The following is a 27225-nucleotide window of genomic DNA, read 5'->3' as shown; positions in this document are numbered from 1 at the left end:
AGCACAAAATTCTATGAGATATTTAAAGAAGAGTTAATGCCAATACTCCTCAGATTTTTTCACAAAATAGAAACAGAAGGAATATCAACCAATTCAGTTTATGAGGCCATATTTACTGATATCCAAACAACATAAAGAATAAAGAAAGATAATTGTATACCAATTTCCCTCATGAACACAAATTTAAAAAAAAAAATCAATAAAATCTTTGCAAATCAAATCCAAAACAAATTAAAAGAAAAAAAAATCATCCACCATGGTAAAGTAGGCTTAATGCCAGAGACACAGGGATGGTTCAATATCCAAAAATTTATAAATATAATCTAGAATATAAACAGAGAGAGAGAGAGAGAGAGAGAGAGAACACTTTATTATCTCACTAGATGCAGAAAAGGCCTTTGAAAAAATCCTATACCCTTTATGATAAAAATCTGGGAGAAAGTAGTGATACAAGGGACATACCAAAGCATAATAAAGGCAATTACAACAAGCCTGTAGCTTAGATCAATTTAAATGGAGAGAAACTCAAAGCAATTCCACAAAAACAACAAGAACAAAACAAAAAAGAAGAATATAGGTTTATTCACTCTCTTCACAGCTATTCAATACATACTTGAAGATTTAGCTAGAGCAATAAGACATCTCAAGGAGATGTAGATGCTATAAATTGGGACAAAAGAATATCATTAGTTTAAAAAATGTATTATTAATTTTAAAAGAATTTTTGTCTGTAGATTTTATGATATATACAGATTCATATATAATTGAGCTTAAAAATACCCACCAGCGAACCTCTACAAAAGTGCTTCCAGTAAAGTGTCTGGATAAAACATTTTGAAAAAAATTCCATATCCCTCTTGTGAGTAAATATCAAACAGACTGAGAAAGAAACCAAGGTAACAACCCCTTTTAATAGCCTCAAATAATTTAAAATATCTTGGAGAAAATATAACCAAACAAGTGAAAGATTTCTATGATAAAATCTTCAAGTGTTTGAAAAAAAAAAAAAAAAAGGAATTAAGAACATATCAGAAGATCAAAACATCTCCTATGCTCATGAATTAGTAGAATTAACTTAGAAAAAATGGCTATACTACCGAATTTTGATAAGCCAGAATAGGCACAGGAGACTTTCTGAACAAAATACAAATATCATAATCACAAAGATCAACAATTAATAATATAGGGAACTAGTGAAACTGAAAAGCTTTTTTAGGACAAAGAACACCAGAAAGAAAGAAGCAACAGCATACAGAATGGGAAAAATAAAAAATAATTAAAAAAATATATCAACACCACATCTGATAAAGATCTACTATCAAAATAAAGAACAAGAGAAACTTAATATCAAAAACCAATTAATCAGTGCTGTGGGGCTCTAGCCCAGGGAAGCACAAGGGCCAGAAGCAGTCACAGCAGCAGTTTTGAGCTGTGTGCTTGGGCTCCTCATAGGGTGGCCTGGGCTGCCTCCTCCCTCCCGCCATCTGACAGGGGCCAGGCAGCTTCCTCTAGACCTCAGCCAGGGTGAGCCCTGTTTCTGATGGTGGAGCAGCCTTTCCAGGCCACAGAGGAAGAAAATGCAGCCAGTCCTGATGAGACCTGATAGGCTAGGGTCAGATGGAAGGGGAGAAGGATTGCCCCTATCAGTGGACTTAGGGAGGGACATAGGAGGAGATGAGGGAGGGAAGGTGGGATTGGGAAGGGCTGAGGGATAGGGCTACAGCAGAGATAAAAAGAAAATAAACTGTAATTCATGAAAAATATAAATAAATTTTAAAAAGTGAAAACAAAGAAACCAATTAATCCAGGTACAAAATGGGATACAAATCTACACAGAAAATTCTTTATAAAGAAGACTGTAATAGCTGAGAAATATTTAAAAGAAATGTTCACCATCTTTAGCCATCAGAGAAATACAAATCAAAACTATTTTGATATTCCACCTTAAATATGTCAGAATGTCTAAGATCAATAACCTAAGTGCCACATTATGCTGTTAAGGATTTGGAGTAAGACGAATACTCCTCCATTTCTGATGGAAGTGTCACCTTGTACAGCCACTATGGGAATCAATATGGTGTTTCCTCAGACAAGTAGGAATCAATATACCTCCAGAACTGGCTAGAACATTCTTGGGCATATACTCAAAAGACACTCTACCCTACAACAAAGTCACTTGTTCAACTACATCCACTGTGCCTTTATTTATAATAGCCCCAAACTGAAAACAATATAGGTATCTCTCAACCAAAGCAACAAATAAGGAAAATCAGTACATTTACATAATTACTTATTACTCAGCTGTTTAAAAATGTGGCATCTACCAAACATGGTGGTGCATACTTTTAATCCCAGCAAGAGGCAGGCCTATTGTGAGTTCAAGGCCAGCCTACTATACAAAGGAAGTCCAGGATAGCCACAGCTATACAGATAAACTTGTCAGGAAAAACAAAGAAACAAAACAAAACAAAAAAGTCATCATTAACTTGGAGGCAAATCAATTAAACTGGAAAAAGATCATCCTGTGTGAGGTAACTCAGACTCAGAAATAAAACTATGATATATAAGTGGTTATTATTTTGGTAAATGATAAACATGCTCTAATCAGTACACCTGGAGATTTTAGGTAAAGAGGGAGTCTCTGGGGTGGGGGGTGGTGATGCATGGATTTTCCTGGCAAGGGGAAACAGAACAGATTTTGTGAGTGGACTGGGGACATGTGGGGCTGGGAACAAGGTGGATCATATGGGAGTGGCAAATGGCTTGGAGGGATAGAGTGTCATGAGAGACAGCTGGAATTGAAAGACACTTGGAGGTGGTGTGGGACTCCAGTACAGTGAAAACATCCTGGAATCTGTGAGAGTGACCCTAGTGGGGACTCCCATTAACACTGGATATGGAGTCTGAAATGACCATCTTGTGCAGCCAGGCAAGGTTACCAGTGGTGGCACTATGTTGCATTTAGTTGAGTTGTTGGCTCAGGTGGTCCTGTGGACATCTCCAAACAATCTTGGCTGATGCTATGGCAAGAGTTAATCTCTGAAAAGTGACAGTTGGACCCATTGCCTCAGACAACATGAAGGTAGAGGTATCGGGGGTTGTATTAAGCCTTCATTCCTATGTTCTTTTTGGTGCAAGAAGATACTCTGTAGGGTATTGAAAGAGAAATGTGGACACCAACCTAGCCACAACACTTTTGACCTCCAATCAATCTGTCCTGTCTGAAGGATGTGCTGGGGAAATGTTGGTACAGAACTTGTGTGAGTGGCCAAAAATATCCGATTTAAATTGAGGCACATGAGTGATAGTCCAGGCCCAACACTGCTGAGATAGCCAGAAACTGGAAACTGGATAGCTCAGCTACTTAGCATACAATCAAACACAACTGCTTTAAAAAAATAAAATAATGAAATGATTGGGAGGGGATAAGGAAAGGACCTCCAGCTGTGATAGAAAGTGAATAAACTGTAAATAATAAAAAAACATAAAAATAAGGTTAAAAAAACAATGAAATTATTCGTAATGATATGGTATTATGCTTTTCTCATAGATGGCTTGTCCAGTTATTATCAGAGAGATTCCTCCAACAGCAGAGACCCACAACCAGACATTACCTGGAGAGGGAGTCTAAATTGGAGCTCAGGAAATCCTGTGGAACGAGGCAGATGGACTAATTGGAGTGCATATGGGTTCACAGAGAAAGAAGTGTCAGGGATGAGGACAGAAAGGGTCTGCTCCAGGTCGGCTGTGTGTATGCTGTAGCTGCTAGCTTGGTGTTTGTGTGGCACTCCTAAATGTGGGAGTGGGTACATTTTTGCCTCTTTTGTCTGCTCTTGCAAATTTTCTCCCTGGTGCCTTGTCCAGACTTGGTGTGAAGGCTTTTGCCTTGTCTTACTGTGTTTTGTTTTGCCACATTTGGTTGTTGACTTTTGAAACTTCTCTCTTTTGAAGAAAGACAGAAGGGAATGTATCTTGGGCTGCAGGAAAGTGCAGGGGGAGGTGGAAGGAGTGAATAGATATATACACATATATATGATAAATTGGTCAATATGTGCCACATTGTCCTCAAAATTGGTTACATTTTCCAGTTTATCAGTCTTGGAGGATAAAGTTGTGGTAAAACAAACAAGTACTTTGTTAAAAAATAGTGTGTTAAATTTAATTGTTCCTTCCCTATTTTATTCTCTTTCTTTTTTTCCCTCTCTTCTCTCATTAGATCCCCCCACACACACTTTTTCCATTTTTTCTTAACAGGGTTTCTAGCCCAGATTAGCATCACCTTGGCAGAAGAATTCCATCTGGCTTAGAATTCACAATCCTTCTGCTTAGCAGGCATAAACGGCCATGAGAGAAATAAAAAGGCTTATAACATTAATATCTGATCTATATCTATTTGATATTGATTGCCATTTCTAGAAGTCTTAAAAGGCTTGCATTAAGGGTAATAATATTTTAAAGTCTATACCACAATGTTTAGGTATTTGTGCTTTTGGCTTCTATCTTCATTTAATTCTTTAATAATTTAAAAATAAAATATTTAATTTAAATTTTATTTAATAGTTTTATAAATAATTTTATTTTATGTATATGATTGTTTTTCCTGAATTGCATATATACACCACTTGCAAATCTGATGCTCTCAGAAGTAAAAAAAAAAAGGCATCAGATATAAGAGAACTAGAGTTACAGATGGTTGTGAGCCATCATGTGGTTTCTGTGAAGTGAATTTAGGTCCTTAAAAAAGTAGCAAGTACTATTACTTACTGAGATATCACACCTTTTTTTTCCAATTTTATTTAACTTTATTTGATATTTATCTGATCTATATAAAATTTTATGTTAGTGATTATTTTCAGTTAAAATATTTGCTAATTATCATATAGACTTATGAACAGACAACAGTGCCACTTCTAAACATCTGTAGTACCTTTGATGTTTTAAATGGAAATCTATTATAAGAAAATGACTGGGAATTGTCCACAAGATTTAGCATTCTATAGAACCATAATTAATGTGTCTCATTTTCTCAAAAGATGAGAACTGTTAAATTTTTTTTTAGACACCTAATTTCCTATCAAGAGAGCACAGATGTTTTAGACATCTGGTCATAGTGCATGTACATAGTCATCTGAAGGTTTTGCTGAACTGTACTAGTCATATGAATCTGATATAATCCCTATACACACTACAGCTATTTTTATTTTTGGCTATGCTTGTACTTTTAGGTTAAGAACTGACTCAAAATGCAAACTAACTAATAGTAAGATTTAGTTGCAGGTATTTTTTTCTCTTCTAAACCTGTCTCTATTAAAAGCTTTAATGACACAAACAGCATAAAAGGAGGGCAACTGGGTTCAAGTGGAGGCTGTGTGCTCAATTAGGAGAGATTTTTATAAACGCTTCCCAATATTCTTGCACCAAGAATGTTTTATTAAAGAGGTTATTTTAGTTTTAATGGCTGACCTGAAATATTTCTGGGTTTCTAAAGCATATTGAGTCTTTAAGAGCTCCTGGTAGAGGAGTGACCTTTATTATCATACCACTAAATGAGAACAGTGTTGGCATGGCTGTGTTATCATAGAGCAAATTTAGAAGCCAGATTTATAAAAGGGCATGGAATTGGCCTAATGGAAGAGGCCAAGAGTGAGTCCTTATGAAATTTCCCCATGTGTTGGAGAGAATGCAGATCAACTGGAGTGAGTCCAAGTTCATTGAAGAAAAATATCCACCAAATTGAGCATGGAATTATGAAAATAAAACATCATTCTAAAGGCCTTTTGCCAGCAATACATAGAGTCTGTGGCTTAAAAATCCCAACCAGTAGCGATGGCACAAGAGTGGCTGATTCCACTTTAACCTTTCCATTTTCTAAATTCTTTTTTTTTTTTTTCTTACTGGGAGTGGGAAAGTCAATTTTCTTTATTGAAATCCAAATATTCAAGAATATTTGCACAGCACAAATTGGCCTTGATAGGTGGGGAAAAAGAGATTAAAAGGGACACGAAGTTGTGTGGGAATGGAACAAGGGTGGATCTGTGAGAAGTTGAGGAAAGGAGGTTGTACAAAATTATCAAATAATTAACAAAATTAAAAAGACAAAGAATTTCTAAATAAAATTTTACTTCTCTCCTTCTTTCCCAAATTTCTCAACAATAATCAAATAAGGGATGGAAGGAAGAAGGAATGGGAGAAAGACAGAGGAGGCAAGTGAATTTATCTCTTGTTCTGTACTGATTAATTATCTTCACACATATGCAAAGGTACCCTTCCTTGTGATCTAACACATACTCGGGACTTGTACTTCAATAAGTACATGATGTGATATTTTATCTCACTGTCCGTTCTGCAGCCTATAAAAAGTAAACTAGAGGTAGCTACTCTTCCTCGGTAGCTACTTTTCCTTGTGCAACCTCAAAGTATTTGAGACACACAGCTAAACCAATTCATTGAGGTTCTCGCTACACTTTCTAAATTCTTGCTCAGTGATCAATGAATGGAATCTAATACAAGCCAACTGATTGTAGAAGATATAGTTTAAATCACTTACTTGTAGTATTTAGTAATAAGTTATTTAAAATCAGATTTTTTTGTCAAAATTGAATAGCTGTTTCACTGACAAGTACTTCATATCATGTAAAAATACATAAAATGTGACAGTGTAAAAATCAACAGTATAACATTTGTTCTAATTAAAGTCTGTTAATTCATCCAACCTTTTCATGACTACACACACACACACACACACTGACACACACACTGACATTCATGATTTGACTCAACTGTACTATTGTGACAATATTTTGTAAATACTGAACAGGTTCACAAATCTTTCTATTTTTACTCTTTTTTTTTTCTGATTAATTTTACCTTGTTCAATTTTTACTCTTTTGAAACACTATCTTAACCCAGAGACTTGCCTCCTAATCCTGCTTACTAATGGCAGAGATTACAGACATTTGATACCATGTTCACCTAAGAGCTTAGAGTTCAAATTCAGATTTATATAGGTTCTATTGAGTCATATTTTGCAATTCCATTGCATATATATATTCTGACTTTGGAATTTTTTCCTCTCTGTAATAATTTAAATATGTAAGAAAAGCCAAATAATTCATTACATATATCAAGAACATTTTTATTCTTTTAAAAAGAAAAAAGCAAGGAAAAAAGAATATATATCATTTTAAAATAATACTTATCATAATATGCTCATTCATTGGCTAATTACATTATAGTTCTACTTTCCTTTTCTGACATACAATCATTTTCATTTGAATTTCCTTAATGAGCTTAAGAATCAGACTTACCTTCTAATGTATTATTTTATTTAAAATACATTAGAGGTTGCATTTTTATTTCATTACTAATAAACAAAAGCATTTTCATATTTTTCAGCAGTTCTAAATATGCACGATTTAACTTAGTCTGTACTAACTGTGTTTTTGAGAAAATGTTTGTAGACAGTGAACAGTTTCAAGTTTCCAGGTATTAAAGTAAGTTAGTTGTAAATATGAGACAGTTACCTAGAACTTTGTAAAGACTTATTCATTAAATCGGAATTCCTAATAAATTTTAGACACATTTTTTTTCTGATTCATAAACTTCTAACAAATTTAGGGAGGTGGGATGGAGGGAGAGCAGGACCAAAATGAGACAAGGGAGAGAGCTACTATTGATATGTAAAGTGAATAAATTAAAAATAAATAAATTAAAAAAGAAATTTCCTAGAGCTGATGTTTATTATTCACTTTTAGCTGAATTGTTTTAAGAGCTATGAAATAAAAATGACTGCAAGATTTTTTTTTTAAATATAGAATACCTATAAGAATTCAAAACTGTTTTCTAATAAAGAGAAAGCTGGAAGATTGTTATTACCAAAAATAAAATAAATAAATAAAAAGAAGTTTTAAACACATTTTTCTCTGATTCATAAACTATCAAATGTATGTAAAACAGTTCATCATTTTCTTCTAATATATAATTATTTTTCTATGTGATTTCAGTTCTTTCTTATTAGATCATAAAATCAAAATATTTATTTATTTATTTTAAATTGGTTTTGAGTACTTCAAACCAATGTTTAGACCTGGCTTGAATGAATGGATTTTCAGCATTACATAGTTTCCTTCAGTATCAGTGATGAAAGGAAACCGATTTCTTATATGTACCTCCTGGGAAGAGGTGGAGTGACTGCAGGAAAATATAACAATGAAGACATAATGTCATAGACTATAGAGTCATAGAGTACTCCCCTAATGCAGCAGCAGCCACTGCGGTAAGGAAAGATTGAATAGAAGACGCCACCATAGCAAATCTGCAGGGGAGCCAGACCACGACTTAATCTCAACCTTGTTGGTACTATACTTATTAATATTTTAATGTTTAATTTTAAAAATTTTCTTCAATTATTTTAGAAAAATGTTATTAGTTTTCCTAATTAATTTTAAGTCAGACTTTCCTTCTAATGTAATTTATTTAAAGTACTTTAGAGGTTGCAATCCCTTATAAAAACAAAAAGGAAGACAAAAACTCACATCATTTCATTAGATTTAGAAAAAAAAAAACAAAAAAAACCTCTGACAAAATGCAACTACCCTGCATGAAAAAGATCCTGGAGAAATGAGGTACACAGGGACATTTCTAAATAATGTAAAGCCATTTTTATAGCAAGCCTATATCTAACATCAATTTAAATGGAAGGAAACTCAAAGCAATTCTACAAAAATTAGGAAAAAGACAAAGCTGTCTGTTCTCCATACCTCCTCATTACAGAACTTGAAGTCTGTTGTTGTTGTTTTGCAAAGCATAAGTTAGAAATTTATTGCTATGAAAAATGAAAATAAGAAAGAAAGAAAGAGGGGAGTATATAATTAAAATAGGAAGATATTAAGCCTTTTTCCACTGCAATATTTTAATTTTTTTTATTTTTTATTTATTACAATTTATTCACTTTTTATCCTGGCTGTGGCTCCCTATCTCCCTACTTCCTCTTCTCCCAATCCCTCCCTCCTTCTTCTCCTCCTATGCTCCTCCCCTAGTCCACTGATAGGGAAGGACCTCCTTCCCTTCTACCTAACCCTAGCCTATCAGGTCTCATGAGGACTGGCTGCATTGTCTTCCTCTGTGGCTTGTCAAAGATGCACTCCCCAGGGGAAGGTGATCAGAGAGCCTGTCACTGAGTTCATGCCAGAGAAAGGCTCTGCTCCCTTACTAGGGAACCTACCTGGAGACTGTTCTACTGGCTACATATGAGCAGGGTTGTTTGTGTGTGTGTGTGTGTGTGTGTGTGTGTGTGTGTGTGTGTATTTTATTTATTATTGTTTTATATTAATTACAGTTTATTTACTCTGTATTCCAGAGGTAGCCCTCTTCCTCATTCCCTCCCAACCCCACCCCTCCTCCCTCATCTCCTTCCTGTCCCTCTCTAAGTCCACTGAGGGGACTTAGGGGAAGTCCTCTTAATCTTCCATCTGATCCTAGTTTATAAGGTGTCTTCAGGGCTGACTACCATGTCCTCTTCTGTTGCCTAGCAAGGCTGCTCCTCCCTCGGACGGACATGAGATATACATGAGGAGGGGTTTTAGGTCCTCTTCATGCATAGACCTGGGTTGGAGTATCAGTCTCTGTGGGACCACCAAGGCTCATTTTTGTTGTTGTTGTTGTTGTTTGTCTCTGTTGGTCTCCTTTTGGAACTCCTGTCCCCTCCAGGTCTTTCAATGTCCTCCTTCTTTCATAAATTTCCATGCACTCCTTCCAAAATTTGGCTATGAGTCACAGCCTCTGCCTCAATACTTAGATAAGTAGAGGCTTTCAGAGACCCTCTGTGGTAAGCTCCTGTAATTTGCACGCAAATGGTGAGAACTAGAAAAAATCATCTTGAGTGAGGTAATGCAGAAGCAGAAAGACACACGTGGAATATACTCACTCAAAAGCAGTTATTAGACATATAATATAGGATAAGCATACTAAATTCTATAGTCCTAAGAAAGCTAAACAACAAGGAGGACCCTAGGAAAGATGCTCAATCCTCATTCAGAAGAGTAAATGTGATAGACATCAGAAGTAGCAGAAGACAGGGAACAGAACTTGAAGTCTTATCTAGAGCAATAAAACAACAAAATAATATCAAGGAAATATAAATTGGAATGGGAGAAGTAACAGATACTTATTTGTAGAATATGTGATAGGACATATAAGTGATTCATAAAGTTCTACCAGGGAAATTTTGCAGCTGATAAATACTTTCAACAAAGTGGCTGCATAAATAATTAACTAAAAAGTAAAACAATATCTCTCCTTCATATAAGTGACAAATTGACTGAGAAAGAAGTAAACAACACCTTCTACAATAGCCTGTCAATATAAAATATTTTTGATAACTCTAACCAAGCAAGTAAGAGGCTGTACAATAAAAAACGTGAAGTCTTTAAAAAAAGGAACTAAAGAAAGTATCAGAAAATGAAAAGAATTCCCATGTTCATGAGTTAGCAGGATTAACAAAGTAAAAATGGCCACACTACAAAAAAGCAATCTACAGATTCAATGCAATCCCCATCAAAATTTCCATACAATTCTTTACATATCTTTGAAAGGACAACTCAATATCATATGGAAAAAAACAAAAACTCAGGATAATTAAAACAATTCCAAGCAATCAAAGTACTGCTGCAAGCCCTACCATCCCCATTTCAAGTTGTATTAGAGCTATAGTAATAGCAAATGCATGGTATTGGCTTAAAAACAGACACAGTGATAAATGAAATTGAAGACCCAGACATAAATCCACACACTGGATTTTTTAATAAAGAAGCCAGAAACACACAGGGGAGAAAAAGCATCTTCAAAAAATGATGGTTGTCAACCTTGATATCTATATATAGAAGAATGCAGAGATCCATACTTATCACCGTGCATAAAACTCAAGGCTTAATGGCTCAAAGACCTTTAAATAAAACTGGATACACTAAATCTGATATAAGAGAAAGAGGAAATAGCCTTTAACTCATTAGCACAGGAGAATACTATCTGTATAGAATGCCAGTAATGTAAGCACTAAGTTCAATAATTAATAAGTGGGAACTCATCAAAGTGAAAAGCTTCTATAAGGCAAAGAATGTTGTCATTTTGAATAAGTAGAACTCTATAAAATGGGAAAAGGTTTTTACCAACTTCACTTCTAACAAAGGCCTAATATGGGAAAAGGTTTTTACCAACTTCACATCTAACAAAGGCGTAATATCTAAAGTATATACAGAACTGAAGGAACTGAAAAACAAAATACTAAACAATCTAACTTTAAAATGAGGTACAAGTCTAAACAAAGAATTATTAATACATAAAACTCAAAAGGCTGAGATATACTTAAAGAAATGTTCAACATCCTTAGCTAACATGGAAATGTAAATCAAAATTATCTTGAGATTCCATCTTATACCTGTCAGAGTGGTTAAGATCATTAACACAGTGAAAGCTCATGCTGCCAAGGATAAGGAGAAAGGAAAACATTCCCATATTGCTTGTGGGAGTGCAAACTTGTACATTTGCTATTGGATCAATATGGCAGTTCTTCATGGAGTTGGGGTTCTATTTACCTTAAGATTCAGCTATACCACTATTTCATTCTACCACAAGGACACTAACGCACTTATGTCCATTGTTACTCTATGCATAACAGCCAGAAAATAGAAACAATATAATATGTCCCTCAATGGAAGAATGGATAAGAATATGTGGTCCATTTATACAATGGAGTGGTTACTCAGGTGTGTAAAAAAATGGCATAATGAAATGTGCAGGTAAGTGGACAGAAGTAGGAAAAATCATTCTGTGTGAAGTAACGCAGACCCAGAGAGATAAATGTCTAATATATTAACTTATATGTGGATATTAACCATTAAATTAATAAACATGCTATAATTCAGAGAACCTGAGAGGTTAGGTGTAGAGAAAGACACTGGGAGAGACAGGGATCTTTCGGGGGGGGGGGATAGAATAGATTTTACTGAATGATTGGGGCCAGTAAGGAAAAGAACTGGAAGATCAGATTGGGGGCAAAAATAGCATTGAAGGTAAGAATATGGGCAGAGACAGGTAGAATTTAGTGGAATTTGAGGGATGATATAGAAAATTAGTGCAATAGAAACTTCCTAAAATATGTGAAGGTGATCTTATTTAGGTCTCCTAAGTAAGCATACAGTGTCCCTGCTTGCCATCTCTTGACACCAAATGAGGCTTCCAGTACCTGACTGAGTTGCAACCAATTGAGATGTTGGCCAAGGGGATCCCATGGAAATCCTCAAATAACACAGGCTGTTGCTATAAATGCGTGGCCTCATTGCCTAGTACATCACCCACACAATTTGTTTTACATGGAGAAGTTTAGTTGCCACCTACATGGAGCCTTCACCCCTATGTTCTAGTATCATTAGTGTAGGAGACTACTCTGCAGGTTACAGAAAAGTAATCTCCAACCCAGCCACACAACCTTTCACCAATAATGTGTCCTGCCTGCAATATACGTTACGGCAGGGGTGGCACAAAACATGTGGGACAAAAACGATGTCTGATTTGATTTAAGGTCCAATCCAGGAGATATAACACATAACTGACACTATTTGGGTGATGAAGAACCTGAGACTAGATGGCTCAGAGACCTTGGGTAAACCAAAAACTCTGGACTAACAACAAAAACAACAAAAATTATTAATAAAAAACATCTAATGATATTCTGCTATACTCATATTAGCATGTTATTAGCGAAGCGTCCTCCTGCAGCAGACAGAATATATGCAGAGACCAACTCTTGGAGAAAGAAAGAGAGACACACAGACAGACAGATAGAGAAATACATAGAGACAGAGGGTCTTTGAAATACACAGTTATAAATGTAATGTCTCCATCCAATCCCTCGTGTCAGAGTGCAGGGAACTCTCAGAAGAAAAACCTGAAAGAGTGTGACATGGGAGGGAGGACACCAAGAGAGCAAGGCCCTGTGAATTATCTGAGAATGGCTCATATGAATTCACGCTGAGGCAGCAAGCACAGGGCTTCCATGTGCCTGTCTCAGGTCCTAGCTTTAGAATCTCTCAGGTTATTGCTTTAACTGCTGTGTACACATTCTAGCCTTCTGCTTAATATTTTTATGGGGATCCCAACTTTGTGAATGAATGGGTCTCTGACTCTTGTGCGTATTCTTCAGACTATTTTTCTTTTGTTGAGTTACCTTGTTCAGCCTTGATGTGATTCTATTTTATTTTGTCTTGTTTGGTTATTATCTTTTAGAAGCCTGTGTTTTTTGTTTGTTTGTTTGTTTGTTTTTTCCTAACATAGAGCAGGGGAAATGGGTAGGAACTGGGATGAATAGAGGGAGAGGAAACTGTAATCAGGATATTTTGTATGGGAAAATAATGTATATTCAATAAAAAAATAAAATATGATTACATTATCACTTTTAGGATTCATTTTATACCTGCAGCTCTTCATCTTCTGCTCTCACTCCTTTTCTAATTAATGACCTCTTTTTCTTTAATTGTTACACACAAACACTCAATCTGCTGAGTCACTTTAACGTGACTTGTACATTTTTATTTTTTTATTTTTTTCAGGGAAGACCACTTTGTATTTGAGAACAAAAAAAAGCAGACATTTCCCTAGGAAATACTAACTTTCCCTCTCTCAGCAATAATTTTTTTTGTAAAAATTTTCTAACTTTGCTTTTTTTAAAGATTTATTTATTTATTATGTATACAATTTCTGTCTGCATGTACACCTGCACACCAGAAGAGGCAACAGATCTCATTATAGATGGTTGGAAACCACCATGTGATTGCTGGTAATTGAACTCAGGACCTCTGGAGAGCAGCCAGTGCTCTTAACCTCTGAGCCATCTCTCCAGCCCATCTACCTTTGAATCATGTAGATTTGAATTCAGTTCGATTTCATATTCATTCTCTATTTTTTCTCCCAAATCTGTTATTCACCCCCATGCCACCCTTCATATCCCATCTCATATTCATATTTTTGGGGGGTTATGTTTGGACCCTGCCATTTTAATTTTAATCAGAGCCACATATGGAGGCCAACTGGTACAGAACTATTTACAGAGACTAGTGTTCACCTTTATGGCAATGACTGCCTCTCCATTCCCTAAAGCATATCCATTATTAATAGCTAAGCAGGGAGATAATTTTAATTTTACATATTTCATGTGCTTTTGATTTAAGTTTATTTTAAAGCACAACACATAGATAATCTGTAAAAATAGTATCAAAGCATCATATTATATATAAAAATACCACAAAATGAAAATATTATTAAAAGCATCATAAAATTACCAGTCCAGTGTCACTTCTTGTCATGAATATACATGTTGTTTACTGCCCTCCATAAAAGTTATGTAAATAAAAGAAAAATAACTTATTTAACATAAACTTCCATGGTCAGTAAGTGTGGGCTGGCAATGTTAGATGTAGATAGGCTCAATCACTCTTTAGACTTCCTCCACAAGTTTCAACCTTATGATTAGTCTAAAAAGTTCCTAAAATGTGTTTTGATTCATGCTTTGAACAAGAGATAGTGTATAACATGCTAATTAGAAGAAAAGAATCCAGTCCCACAAAGGAGAGTTTGACAGAGACAGAGTTTTTACCTAGTAACTTAGAACCATTGACTGTATGTTTATTTATTCTCCAACTCTACTTCTTTCCATGTCATATAAGAGGAAGATTGTAAATATTATATAATAAACATATTATGTATAAATAGATAAAGTGTGTTTACATTGTTGATGAAAACTCAAAGCATTAAACTGAAAGAGAATAAGAGACAATTCATTCAGGATCCAGCTATAAATAGTTACTCAAAATATCATATTACAAAATGATAAAAATCTTATCATGATTTTACAGGAATAGAAAAAAAGAAGTGATAAATCAAGGAAGATATCAAACATATTGTTTGGATATCACTTTGGGTAAGTTGGAGGAAATTATACTACTTTAATATACTGTATAATTTAATTTTAGCTTTGGGGTTGATGGAAGCAGGGAGTCTGACAGTACATTCCAAAGAGATTGAGCAAACAGAAAAAAAAAAAAAAGAAAAGTCAAACAGAAGAGGGCAATGAATGAATGACTGGAACTACTAAGACTTGATAACTATAGCCCAAGATAATTTTTATTTATATCTTCATATTCTAGCCCCCATAAACCCCTTAAATTCTGGTCAATAGACCACATACAGTCATTAATACTGATAATAATTTTTTCACTGTACTTAAATTTAAAATATACTCATCGTTGTATATAACATATATTCTGATATTTTATCTCACTTATTTAATAATTATTTACCCACTAGGTGAAATACACATTGTATTTAATTTTACACTAGTAGATAGCTACATCTTGATTTTATTTTTTAAGTTGTATACTTATTTTTTCTTGAATGATTACTACATGAACTATTTTATTGTTTAACAACTATTAAATAAATGGAAGAGACAAATTGGTAAAAGTTTTATTCTAGTTCACCATGGTTGTCATCTAGGTACTTGTGACAAATAAGAAGCAGGGGAGGACCTCCCCTATCATTGGACTTGGGAAGGGGCAAAAGAAAAGAAGAGGGAGGGTGTGATTGGGAGGGGATGGGAGAGGGGGTACAGCTGGGATACAAAGTGAATAAACTATAATTAATAAAAATAAAATAAAAATTATAAAAAAGAAAAAGAAAACTTGTGGCACACTTGCTATTAGTTTAAATTAATTGCTTTTAGATGATTTTTTTTTCTATGCACCTCAAGCTTATGCTTGAAGGAATGAAAACACACCTGTTATCTATAAAGTAATAAGATATCTATGGTATAATCAGGAAACATATTTATGGCTAATATATAAAATAATATTCAAAGTGTGATTACTTAACCCCTACAACATAAAGGATTCAGAATATAACTTTCCAAAGTGAATAAAAGTTTTAGGTATTGATAGCATCAAGTGTCAATAGTTCTTAAATTAATTCACAGAAATTACAGACCAACAAACCAAATAATACAACTCAAAATGAGAACTGGACACAGGGCTCTTTTCTGAGACAGATACTCCAACCAAGAGTCATGCATGGAGATAACACCAGAACCCCTACACAGATATAGCCTATGGGCAACTTACTGTACAAGTGGGTACCCCAGTAATGGGAACAGTGGCTGTCTCTCACATGAACTCAATGGCTGACTCCATGATCACCTCCCTCTAATGGGGGAGAAGTCTTATAAGGTCACAGAGGAAGATAATACAGCCAGTCCTGATGTGACCTGATAGGCTAGGGTCAGCGGGAAGGGGAGGAGGACCTCCCCTTTCAGTGGACTTGGAGAGGGGCATTGGAGGAGATGAAGAAGGATGGTGGGATTGGGAGGGGATGAGGGAGGGAACTACAGATGGGAAACAAAATGAATAAGCTGTAATTAATAACAAATAAATTAAAAAAGAAAATGGGGTACAGAGCTAAACTCAGAATTCTGAACAGAGGAATATGAAATGGCCAGGACATGTTCAACATCCCTAGTTATCAGGGAAATTAAAATCAAAATGACCCTGAGAGCTCATCTTATACATGTCAGGATGGCTAAGATAAAAAACTCAAGCAACAGCACATGCTGTTGAGGTTGTGGAGAATGGGGAACACTTCTCCATTGGTGGTGCAAACATGTACAACCACTGTGGAAATCAGTCTGGTTGTTTCTCACAGAACGGGGAATGGTTCTAACTCAAGACCCAGTTATGCCATACCTAAGCATATCCAAAAGACCCTCCACCATACCACAAGGACATTTACTCAACAATATTCATAGCAGCTTCATTCATTAATACCCAGGAGCTATAAACAACCTATGTGTCCCTCAACTGAAGAAAGAGCTTTAAAAAATGTGGTACATTTACTCAATGGAATATGATTTGGCCACTGTAAACAAGGATATTTTGGCATTTGCAGAAAAATGGGTGGAACTAGAAAATATCATCCTGGGTATTGTAACACAGACCCAGAAAGACATGTATTTTATGTATTCACTTATTAGTGGATATCAGAGATAAAGTGCAGAACAACCATTCTATAATCCACAGACCCAAAGGAGATAAGTTACAAAGAGGACCCAAGAAAGGGTGCATGAATCTTACTCAGAAAGGGAAATAAAATAGGCTTTGAAGGTAGATGGTGGGTGGGTACTGCGTAGAAGTATGGGGAGAGGAGCAAGGGCTGGGGATTGGGAGTCAGGAGACTATGGGAGAAAGGACAGGGTCAGAGAAACCAGGTCTGAGGGGCATCTCTGGGATAGGGAAGGCACTAGGAAGTCTAGGGGATCACCCATAGCTATGATTGCAAGCAATGAGTGATACAGAACCTGAAGTGGCCACTTCCTATAACCAGGCAGAACTTCCAGTGGAAAGATACAGATACCAAACCACCCACAACACCTTCAACACAAAACTTATCCTGCCTACAAGATGTGCAGGGGCAAAGATCAAACAAAGATTGATGGAATAGGCAACAAAAGACTAGTCCTACCTGAGAGCTATCCCATGAGAGCCAATCCTTGACAATATAAACATTACTCTGCTATTTTTATAGACAGAAGCCTGGCACAATGCCTCTGAAAGGTTTCACTCAGCAACTGATTGAAACCAATACAGAGACACGCAGCCAAACATACAGAACTGAGGAAGTCACATGGAAGAGTTGGGAGACAAACTGAAGTAGCCAGAAGAGTCAATGACTCCACAATAAGACCTACAGAATCACCTAACCTAAGCCCATGGGGGTACACAGAGTCTGGGCCCCTAACGATAAAGATGCACAGCTGGATCTTCCTGTGGATTCCCCAACAGCTGGAACAGAAACTCTGACTCTCATGCCTCCCTTTGGATCCCATTCGCCTACCTGGGCTTTCTTATCTGGCCTCAGTGGGAGAAGATGTGCCAAGTTCTGCAGCCACATAATGTGCCAGGGTGATTGATACCGATGCTGGACCTCCTCTTCTTTAATGAGAAGAAGAGCGAGAATGGTGGGCAAGGGTGTGCGAGGGGGAACTGGGAGGAGAAGGACGACTGCAATCATAATGTAAAGTGAATAAAGAAATACATTTAAAAAAGTTTGTATATATAGCAATTTTGTTTTAATATTATGCAATGGGCTGAGGACATAAATGGTAGAGTGCTTGTCTGGCCGGCACAAAGTCCTGAGGTTCATCCTTTTCACCATAGTCATGGTAGGCTACAACTGTAATCCCAAATGTGGGAAGAGCAGAAGGCCAAGGTCTTTGCAGAGTTATTGCAAGACGTCCCCAGTGTGGAATACAACAATAAAAATAAATAACATTTTCTAGCACTACAGTTTTACTAGTGAAATTTAGTTTCTGGATTTTGCTAGTTTACTAAAGGCCAGTTAACTAATTATTAATCATTAACTTATGGCTAGTTAACTAATTACTAATTTATCATAATTAATAGTAAACAGAAAATTTAGACATGTGCTGTGAAATAATGATTTTCTGGTAATTCCAGCAGTCAACTGTCAGTAACATAATATTATAATCAGAAGTTCATGGTGACACTGGAGTACAGATTTTATTCATTAACATACATTTTTTTCACAATGTAAATTATGAAATTATTTACATTAAATTATACCCATTTGTAACATCTGCTATTGCTGAATCATTTATCAGTTTATTTTCCATATATATTTAATTTAATTTAATTCTATACAGTGACAATGTGTTTCTAAAATTTATAGCATGTTTTAAAATATTAGAATAAAAATATGTTAACTTTTGTCTGTCCTTTCTAACTCTCCTTTTTTTTTTTCTTGTCTTCTGTCTCAGTTGCTGTTCTATTCCTATGAAGAGACAAAATGACAAAGAAAACTCTTATAAAGACAAGCATATAATTTCTTCACAGTTTTAGTTTATAGCTTAGTCCATGATCATCATGGTAGGAGGTGGATAGGCACAGAGGAGTAATAGCTGAGAACTTTACAACATGGTCTGCATTCCGGCAGCACAGAGAGATACTCAGCCTGGTATGGGACAGTGAAAATATAAAGCCTCCTCCACAAGGCCACACCTCCTAATATTTCCCAAGCAGTTCTACTAACTGAAGATCAAGCATTCAAACAGATCAGTTTATGGGGGCCATTATCATCCAAACCACAATGCCTTCTTTCCTTATGGCTTTCTTTCTTTGTCACCTACCAATCTCTCTCTCTCTCTGCCCGTCTCTCTTGCTCTCTGGATATTTTCTCAATATTTTTCATCTTGAATTGATTTCTGTAAGTGCATAGTTTCCTCACTACTATGACATAGTACATTACATAATCACATGCCATAGATACCACATTGTTATTATTTATTTTAATCATTTCATGTGTAATCAATTTATATAATGCTTTAATATAGTACATTTTATTTATTAAAATAATAATTTACATATGTAGTTTGATAAATTTTGGCAGGGTGTACATTTGTTTAACCAGCAACCGTACACCCTAGGAAAGTTATAAAACATGAGTACTAGAGAGAAGACATCACAATTAAGAGTACTTGATATTCTTACAGAAAACCAGGTTTTACTCTGAGCATCCACTTAGTGGTTAGGAAATCATCCATAACTTCAGCACTTCTCAGGGCATCAGACACTCATCTGGTACGAATACACACATGAAGATAAAACATTTATACATATAAAATGAGAAAAAAATCTAAAAATTATATAAAGTGTTTTTCACTTTGTTTAATTTTTTGTTCTTCATTTTTCATTATTTAGAAAGAAATTAAATTAAATTTATATATTTTTAAGTTTAAATTTTAATTTTATTAATTAAAGTTTATTCACTGTGTATCCCATCTTAGCCCTCTTCCTGACACCTTCCCTCTCCCACCCTTTTCTTCTCTTATGCCATCCCCTAGTCCAATGATAGAGGAAGTCCTCCTCCTATTCCATCTGAACATAGTCTATCAGGCCTAATCAGGACTGGCTTCATTTTCTTCCTCTGTGGACTGGTAAGATTACTCCCCCTTAGGTGGAGGTGATCAAAGAGCCAGCCCATGAGTTCATGTCTGAGACAGTCCCTGTTCTTATTACTGGGGAACCCTCTTGAACATTGAGCTGCGATAGGTTACATCTCTGCAGGGGTTCTAAGTTATTTCCTTGCATGGTCCTTGTTGGGAGTATCAGTCTCCAAAAAGATCCCTGGTCTCAGATTTTTTGGTTCTGTTGTTCTTCTTGTAGAGCTCATGTCCCTTCCAGGTCTTTCTAACTCCTCCTTCTTTCATAATATTCCTTGCACTCAGCCAAAGTTGTGCTGAATCTCAGTGTATGTTTTTTATATTAATTACACTTTATTCACTTTGTATCCCCCCATAACCTCCTCCTTCTTCCCCTCCCATTCCACCCTCTCACCCTTTTCTTCATTCATGCCCCTCCCCAAGTCCACTGATAGCAGAGGTACTCCTCTCCTTCCTTCTGATCTTAGTCTATCATATCACATCAGTAGTGGCTGAATTGTCATCTTCTGTGGCCTGGTAAGTCGGCTCCCCTCTCAGGGGGAGGTGATCAAAGAGCAAGCCAATCAGATTATGTCAGAGGCAGTCCCTCTTCCCATTACTATGTAACCCACTTGGACACTAAACTGCCATGGGCTATATATGTTGAGGTGTTCTAGGTTATCTCCATGCATGATACTTGGTTGGAGTATGAGTCTCTGTGAAGACCCCTATGTTCAAATTTAAATTCTGTACCTCTAAAGAAACTATTCAAGAGAGAGAACCCTGACTAAAATGCTCAATCCCCACCCCGAAAGACAAAGAGGAAGGACATCAGAAGAAGAAGAAAACAGGAAACAGGCTAGAAACCCGCCACGGATGGCCTCTGAAAGGTTCTGCCCTGCAGATTATCAAAGCAGGTGCTGAGACTTATGGCCAACTGTTGGACAGTGTGCATGGAATATTATGAAAGAAGTGGGAAATAGTAAGATCTGGAGAGGACAGGAACTCCACAAGGAGAGCAACAGAATCAGTGTATGTTTTAATAACATGCTGGGTAGAGTCTTTCAGAGTCCTTCTGTGATAGGCTCCTATCCCGTTCCCTGTTTTCTCTCTCTGAGGTCCATCCCATTTGCTTTTCTAAATGAATATTGAGCATCTTACCCAGGGTACTCCTTTTTGATTAGCTTCCTTAGTTGTACAGATTTTAGTATGATTATCCTATATTTTATGTCTAATATCCACTTATAAGTGAGTATATACCATGTGTGTCTTTCTGTTTCTGGGATACCTCACTCAGGATCTTTTCTAGATCCTACCATTTACCTGCAAATTTTATGATTTCCTTGTTTTTAATTGCTGAGTAGTATTCCATTGTGTAAATGTACCACAATTTCTGTATCCATTCTTCCATTGAGGGACATCTGGGTTGTTTCCAGCTTCTGGCTATTACAAATAAAGTTGATACAAACATGGTTGAACAAATGTCATTGTTGTATAATTGAGCATATTTTGGGTATATGCCTAGGAGTGGTATGGCTGGATCTTGAGGAAACACTATTCCTAGTTGTCTGAGAAAGCACCAGATTGATTCCCGAAGTAGTTGTACAAGTTTACATTCCCACCAGCAGTGGAGGAGGGTTCCTCTTTCTCCACAACCTCTCCAGCATGTGTTGTCACTTGAGTTTTTGATCTTAGACATTTTGATGTCTGTAAGATGAAATCTCAGGGTCATATTGATTTGCATTTCCCTGATGACCAAGGATGTTAAGCATTTCTTTAAGTTTTTGGAAGTCTAAGTGTAGAAAAAGAAAATATCACAGTGCATAAAACTAAAATCCATGTGGATCAAAGACCTCAATATAAAAACAAACACACTAAAGTGTTAGAAGAAAAAGTGGGGAAGAGCCTAGAAAACATTGGCACAGGAGACAACTTCCTGAACAGAAAAACAACAGCACAGTCTCTAAGATCAACAATCAATAAATGGGACCTCATGAAACTAAAAAGATTTTGTAAAGCAAAGGACATGGTAGACAGAACAAAATGACAGCCTACAGAGCAGGAAAGGATCTTTACCAACCCTGTATCTGACAGAACATTAATATCCAGAATATATAAATAACTTAAGTTAAACAGCAACAAGTCAAGTAACCCTATTAAAAATTGGGTACAGAGCTAAACAGAAAAAATTAAATATATTTTGATCATATTCTTCTTTTTTCCTTTGTTCTTCCAGATCCTCTCTACAAACCGAAGTTTAAGTTATTTCACAGAAAAAAACCCAAACTAAAGTATAAAAATGTACAGATTATTTAAAAACAAAGAAAAACAGAATAAAAAAAAAACACTACAAAAATAACATACCACCACAACCACCAATAATAAAACAATAAAATCAATAACAACAACAAAATCATCAAAACATGACAAAATAAAAGTACACAAGAAAACTGTGGAGTCCATTATGTGTTGGTCAACTGCTCCTGAACATGAGGCCTGTCCAGGTGTGGTTGGTATATCCATCACCATTATATTGTTGAAAACTGATTTTTCTTCTCCCAGTAGGCATAAAGACAGTTCAGTTGTTAACAATTTTACTCTGGTCGCTAGGTATTCATTCTTTATTCATTCATTCATCAATTAATTTGCAAAACTATAACAAAATAAATACAGGCTATACCATAAATCATCATGACAAAGTTGGACAAAAATGAACTAACAGAAGGAAATTAGCCTGAAAAAAGCCACAAGAATCAGAGCCTCGCTCATTTACACACTCAGTAATTCCACCAGATTAAAAGATTTTAATTCAACAGTCAGTGAATACCCGTTACACCCCTGATCTGATTATTATTATGAAAAATTAATATGCTAAATGAAGTTCTTTGGTAAATAATTAGTTTCTTATGATGATATTATTATTATTATTATTATTATTATTATTATTATTATTATTTCAGATTATTTAATTTACTTCTGTCTCTAGTCTTGCCCTGGTCACCCTTTTATTCCTTCCCCTCTTCCTTTAACATCATAAAAGAGGAACTCCCCTTCCCCTGTAATCAACCCTTCCCAGCACATCAAGTTACATCACTATTGAGCATATCTACATCCAGTGAGGACAGACAGGGAAACCCTGACAGGAGGAAGTGACATAAAAGCAGATGATAGAGGCCATGTTAGAAACAGCCCCTGTACCGCACCTCCACTGTTCAGGCTCCCCGAAGGAAGACCAACCCTCCCTTTAATAACATATATGCAGGGACCATTGGTTCAGACCATGCATTCTCCTTAGTTGATGTCTCCTCTCTGTAAGCCCCCATGAAAATGGATTAGTTGTCCCTGCTGGACTTCTTGTGAGGTTCCTAACCCCTCCAAGTCCTTACATCTTTCCCCAAACTTCCACAGGACCCCCAGAAATCCACCCCATGCTTGGCTGCAATTCCCAGCAACAGTCTCAATCTGCTGCTGGCTGGAGCCTCCCAGACAAAAGTCAAGTTAGGCTCCTGTCTGTAAACAGAGTAGAGCATCATTAATAGTTTCAGGACCTGGCTCTCTACTGTGTGTAGGGTCTCAGGTAGGGCCAGTTATTGGTTGGACATTCCCTCAATCTTTGTTCACTCTTTATACCTGCACTTCTTGCATGCAGAGTAAGTTTTGGACTAAATGTTTTGTCTGTGGGTTGTTGTTTCCTTCCTTCTACTTGTCCTGCCTGGCTAGGAGGTGGTCACTTCTTTCTTCATTTCCACCCCTGCAATTAGTAGTCTCAGCTGAAGTCACACCCTTACCCTCCCCGGAATCTACACTGTATCAGACCTTCAGCCTTGATGAAGAGATGTCACCCATAGTTTCCCTCCCCATTCATTTTCCTGTACAGTTTCCTCTTTTTATCCACTTCTGCTGTCTATTCTATTTCCCCTTCTGAGTAGGATTCTAATACCCTCCTTTGGGCCCTCCTTGGTACTTAGCTTCTTTGGACCTGTGGATTGTAGTACGGTCTAATATGCACTTATAAGGGAGTCTATACCCTGTGTGCATTTCTGGGTGTGGGCTACCTCACTAACGATGATCTTTTCTAGTTCCATCTGTTTGCCAACAAATTTTGAGATTTCTTTGTTTTTAACAGCTGAGTATTATTCCATTGTGTAAATGTACCCCAATTTCTGAATTCCTTCTTTAGATGAAGGACATCTAGTTTGTTTCCAGGTTCTGTCTATTACAAATAAAGCTGCTTTCAACATAGCTGAGCAAATGTTCTTGTTTTATGGTGGAACATCTTTTGAGCGTAAGCCCAGGAGTGGTATAGCTTGTTTTTGAGGTAGAACTATTTTCATTTTTCTAATAAAGACCCAGATTGTTTTCCAGAGAGGTTTTACAAATGTGTATTCCCACAAACAATGGAGGAGTACTCACCTTTCTCCACAACCTTGTGAGCATGTGTTGACACTTTAGTTTTTGATCTTAGCTATTTGACTTGTGTAAAATAGAATCTTAAAGTCTTTTTGATTTTGAATTTCTCTGGTGTAAAGGACAATGAACATTTCTTTAAGTGCTTCTCAGCCATTTGAGATTGCTCTGTTGTGAATTCTCAGTTTAGCTCTGCCCCCCCCGTTTTTAATTGTATTATTTGAATTGTTGATGTTTAATTTCTTCAATACATTGTATATTTTAGATTTTAGCCCTTTGTCTGATGTAGAGTTGCTGAAGCTCTTTTCCCAACCAGTAGGCTGTCATTTTTTCTACTGACAGGGTCCTTTGACTTACCGAGGCTTCTCATTTATTGAGATCCCATTTATTAAGTGTTCTCAGAGCCTGTGCTGTTTGTTTTCTGTTCAGGAAGTTGTCTCCTATGCTAATGAGTTCCAGACTTTCCACCGTTTAGCTTCTAATAAAATTTGAGTCTCTGGGTCCACTTGGACTTGAGTTTTGTCCAGGGGCATAAATAAGCTCTATTTTCATTTCTCTATATGCAGTCATATCCAGTTAAGCCAGCACCATTTGTTGAAGATGTTTCCTTTTTTTCCATTGTATATTTTTTCGGTTCTTTGACAAAAATCAAGAGCCTGTTGGCATGTGGTATCACCGCCCTGTAGTGACACCTGGATACCACCTGAGTGAAGGCTGAGAAAGAGCAAGGTGACACAAGGACACCAAGTCTAGGCTTTGATCAAGCTGTCTTTTACTGAATGTCAATTTAACACTTAAATAGCAGGAAAGTACAAGCAGTTTCTCACAGAGGCAATTTTGCTTATCCAAAACATAGGAGGGCTCACTGAAGATTACACAGAACTCGCTGTCTGGTTACCATGGTTGCATGGAATTTCTTGTCTAGTTCTCAGGGTCAGAGCCCTCTTCTGTAGAATTGCCAGGGTCAGTCTCTGAACCACCAAGCTTTAGATAAGAATCAGAACCAAGAGGCGGAATTCCACTGCTGAGAGGCGCTCTCCAATTTGCCATTAACTACAAATGGGCTGCCACAGTGTGGGTTTATTTCTGGGTTTTCAATTCAGTACCATTGATCAACCTGTCCTTTTCTATGCTAATACCATGCAGTTTTTATTACTATAGCTCTGTAGTATAGCATGAGGTCAGGGACCTTGATACCCCCAGAAGTCCTTTTATTGTGCAGAATTTATTTGGCCCTACTGAGTCTTTTATTTTTCCACATGATATTAATGGTTGCTCCTTTCAGATCTTTAAAGAATTGTGCTGAAATTTTGAAGAGAACTGCATTGAAGCTGTAGACAACTTTGGGCAGTATGGCCATTTTTACTATGTTAATCCGACCAATCCATGGGTATGGGCAATTTTATGTCTTCTAAAACCTTCTTAAGTTTCTTCAAAGATTGGAAGTTATTGTCATATAGGTCTTTCACTTGCTTGATTAGACTTATACCAAGATAATTTATAATATTTGTTGCCATTGTGAAGGGTATTGTTTACCTAATTTCTTTCTAGCTTTTATAAAAGAGGGCTACTGACTATTTTGAGTTCATTTTGTATTCAGACACATTGCTGAAGGTGTTTATCAGCCATAGGACTATTCTGGTAAAATCTTAGGAGTCAGTTATGTATAGTTTTTTTTTTTTTTTTTTTTTGTATAGTTTATCATCTGTGAACAATGATACTTTGACCCCTTCTTTTTCCAATTTCTTTTTTTATACATTTTATTCACTTTGTATCCCCCCATATACCCCTTCCTCTTGCCCTCCCAATCCCATCTTCCCTCCCTCTTCTCCACTCATGCCCCTCCCCAAGTACACTGATAGAGGAGGACTTCCTCTCCTTCCTTCTGATCGTATTCTATCAGATCTCATCAGGAGTGGATGCATTGTTTTCTTCTGTGGCCTGGTAAGGCTGCTCCACCATCAGAGTGAGATGATCAAAGAGCAGGCCAATCAGATTATGTCAGATTCCCTGTTCCCATTACTGTGGAACCCACTTGGATACTGAACTGCCATGGGCTACATCTGTGCAGAGGTTCTAGGTTATCTCCATGCATGCTACTTGGTTGGAGTATGAGTCTCTGGAAAGACCTCTATGTTCAATTATTTTGTTTCTGTTGCTCTCCTTGTAGAGCTCCCGTCCTCTCCAGATCTACTATTTCCCACTTTTTTCTTAAGATTCCATGCACTCTGCCCAATAGTTGGCCATAATTCTCAGCATCTGCTTTGATAGTCTGCAGGGCAGAGCCTTTCAGAGACCCTCTGTGGGAGGCTCTTGTTTCCTGTTTTCTTCTTCCTCTGATGTCTGTCCTCTTTGCCTTTCACAATGGGGATTGAACATTTTAGCCAGAATCCTCCCTCTAGATTAGTTTCTTTAGGTGTACAGATTTTAGTAGGTTTGTCCTATATTATATATCTATATGAGTGAGTATATACCATGTGTGTCTTTCTGCTTTTGGGATAGCTCACTCAGGATGATCTTTTACAGTTCCCACCATTTACCTGCAAATTTCATGATTTCCTTGTTTTTTTATTGCTGAGTATTATTCTTTGTGTACATGTACCACAACTTCTGTATCCATTCTTCAGTTGAGGGACATCTAGGTCGTTTCCAGTTTCTGGCTGGAAATAAAGCTGCTACAAACATGGTTGAGCAAATATCCTTTTTGTGTACTTGAGACTCTTTCGTATATATGCCTAGGAGTGGTATGGCTGGACCTTGAGGAAACACTATTCTTAGTTGTC

Source organism: Psammomys obesus, unplaced genomic scaffold (assembly GCF_907164565.1).
Source record: "Psammomys obesus unplaced genomic scaffold, mPsaObe1.curated_primary_1811, whole genome shotgun sequence".
NCBI lineage: Eukaryota > Metazoa > Chordata > Mammalia > Rodentia > Muridae > Psammomys > Psammomys obesus.
This window is presented reverse-complemented; position numbering follows the sequence as displayed.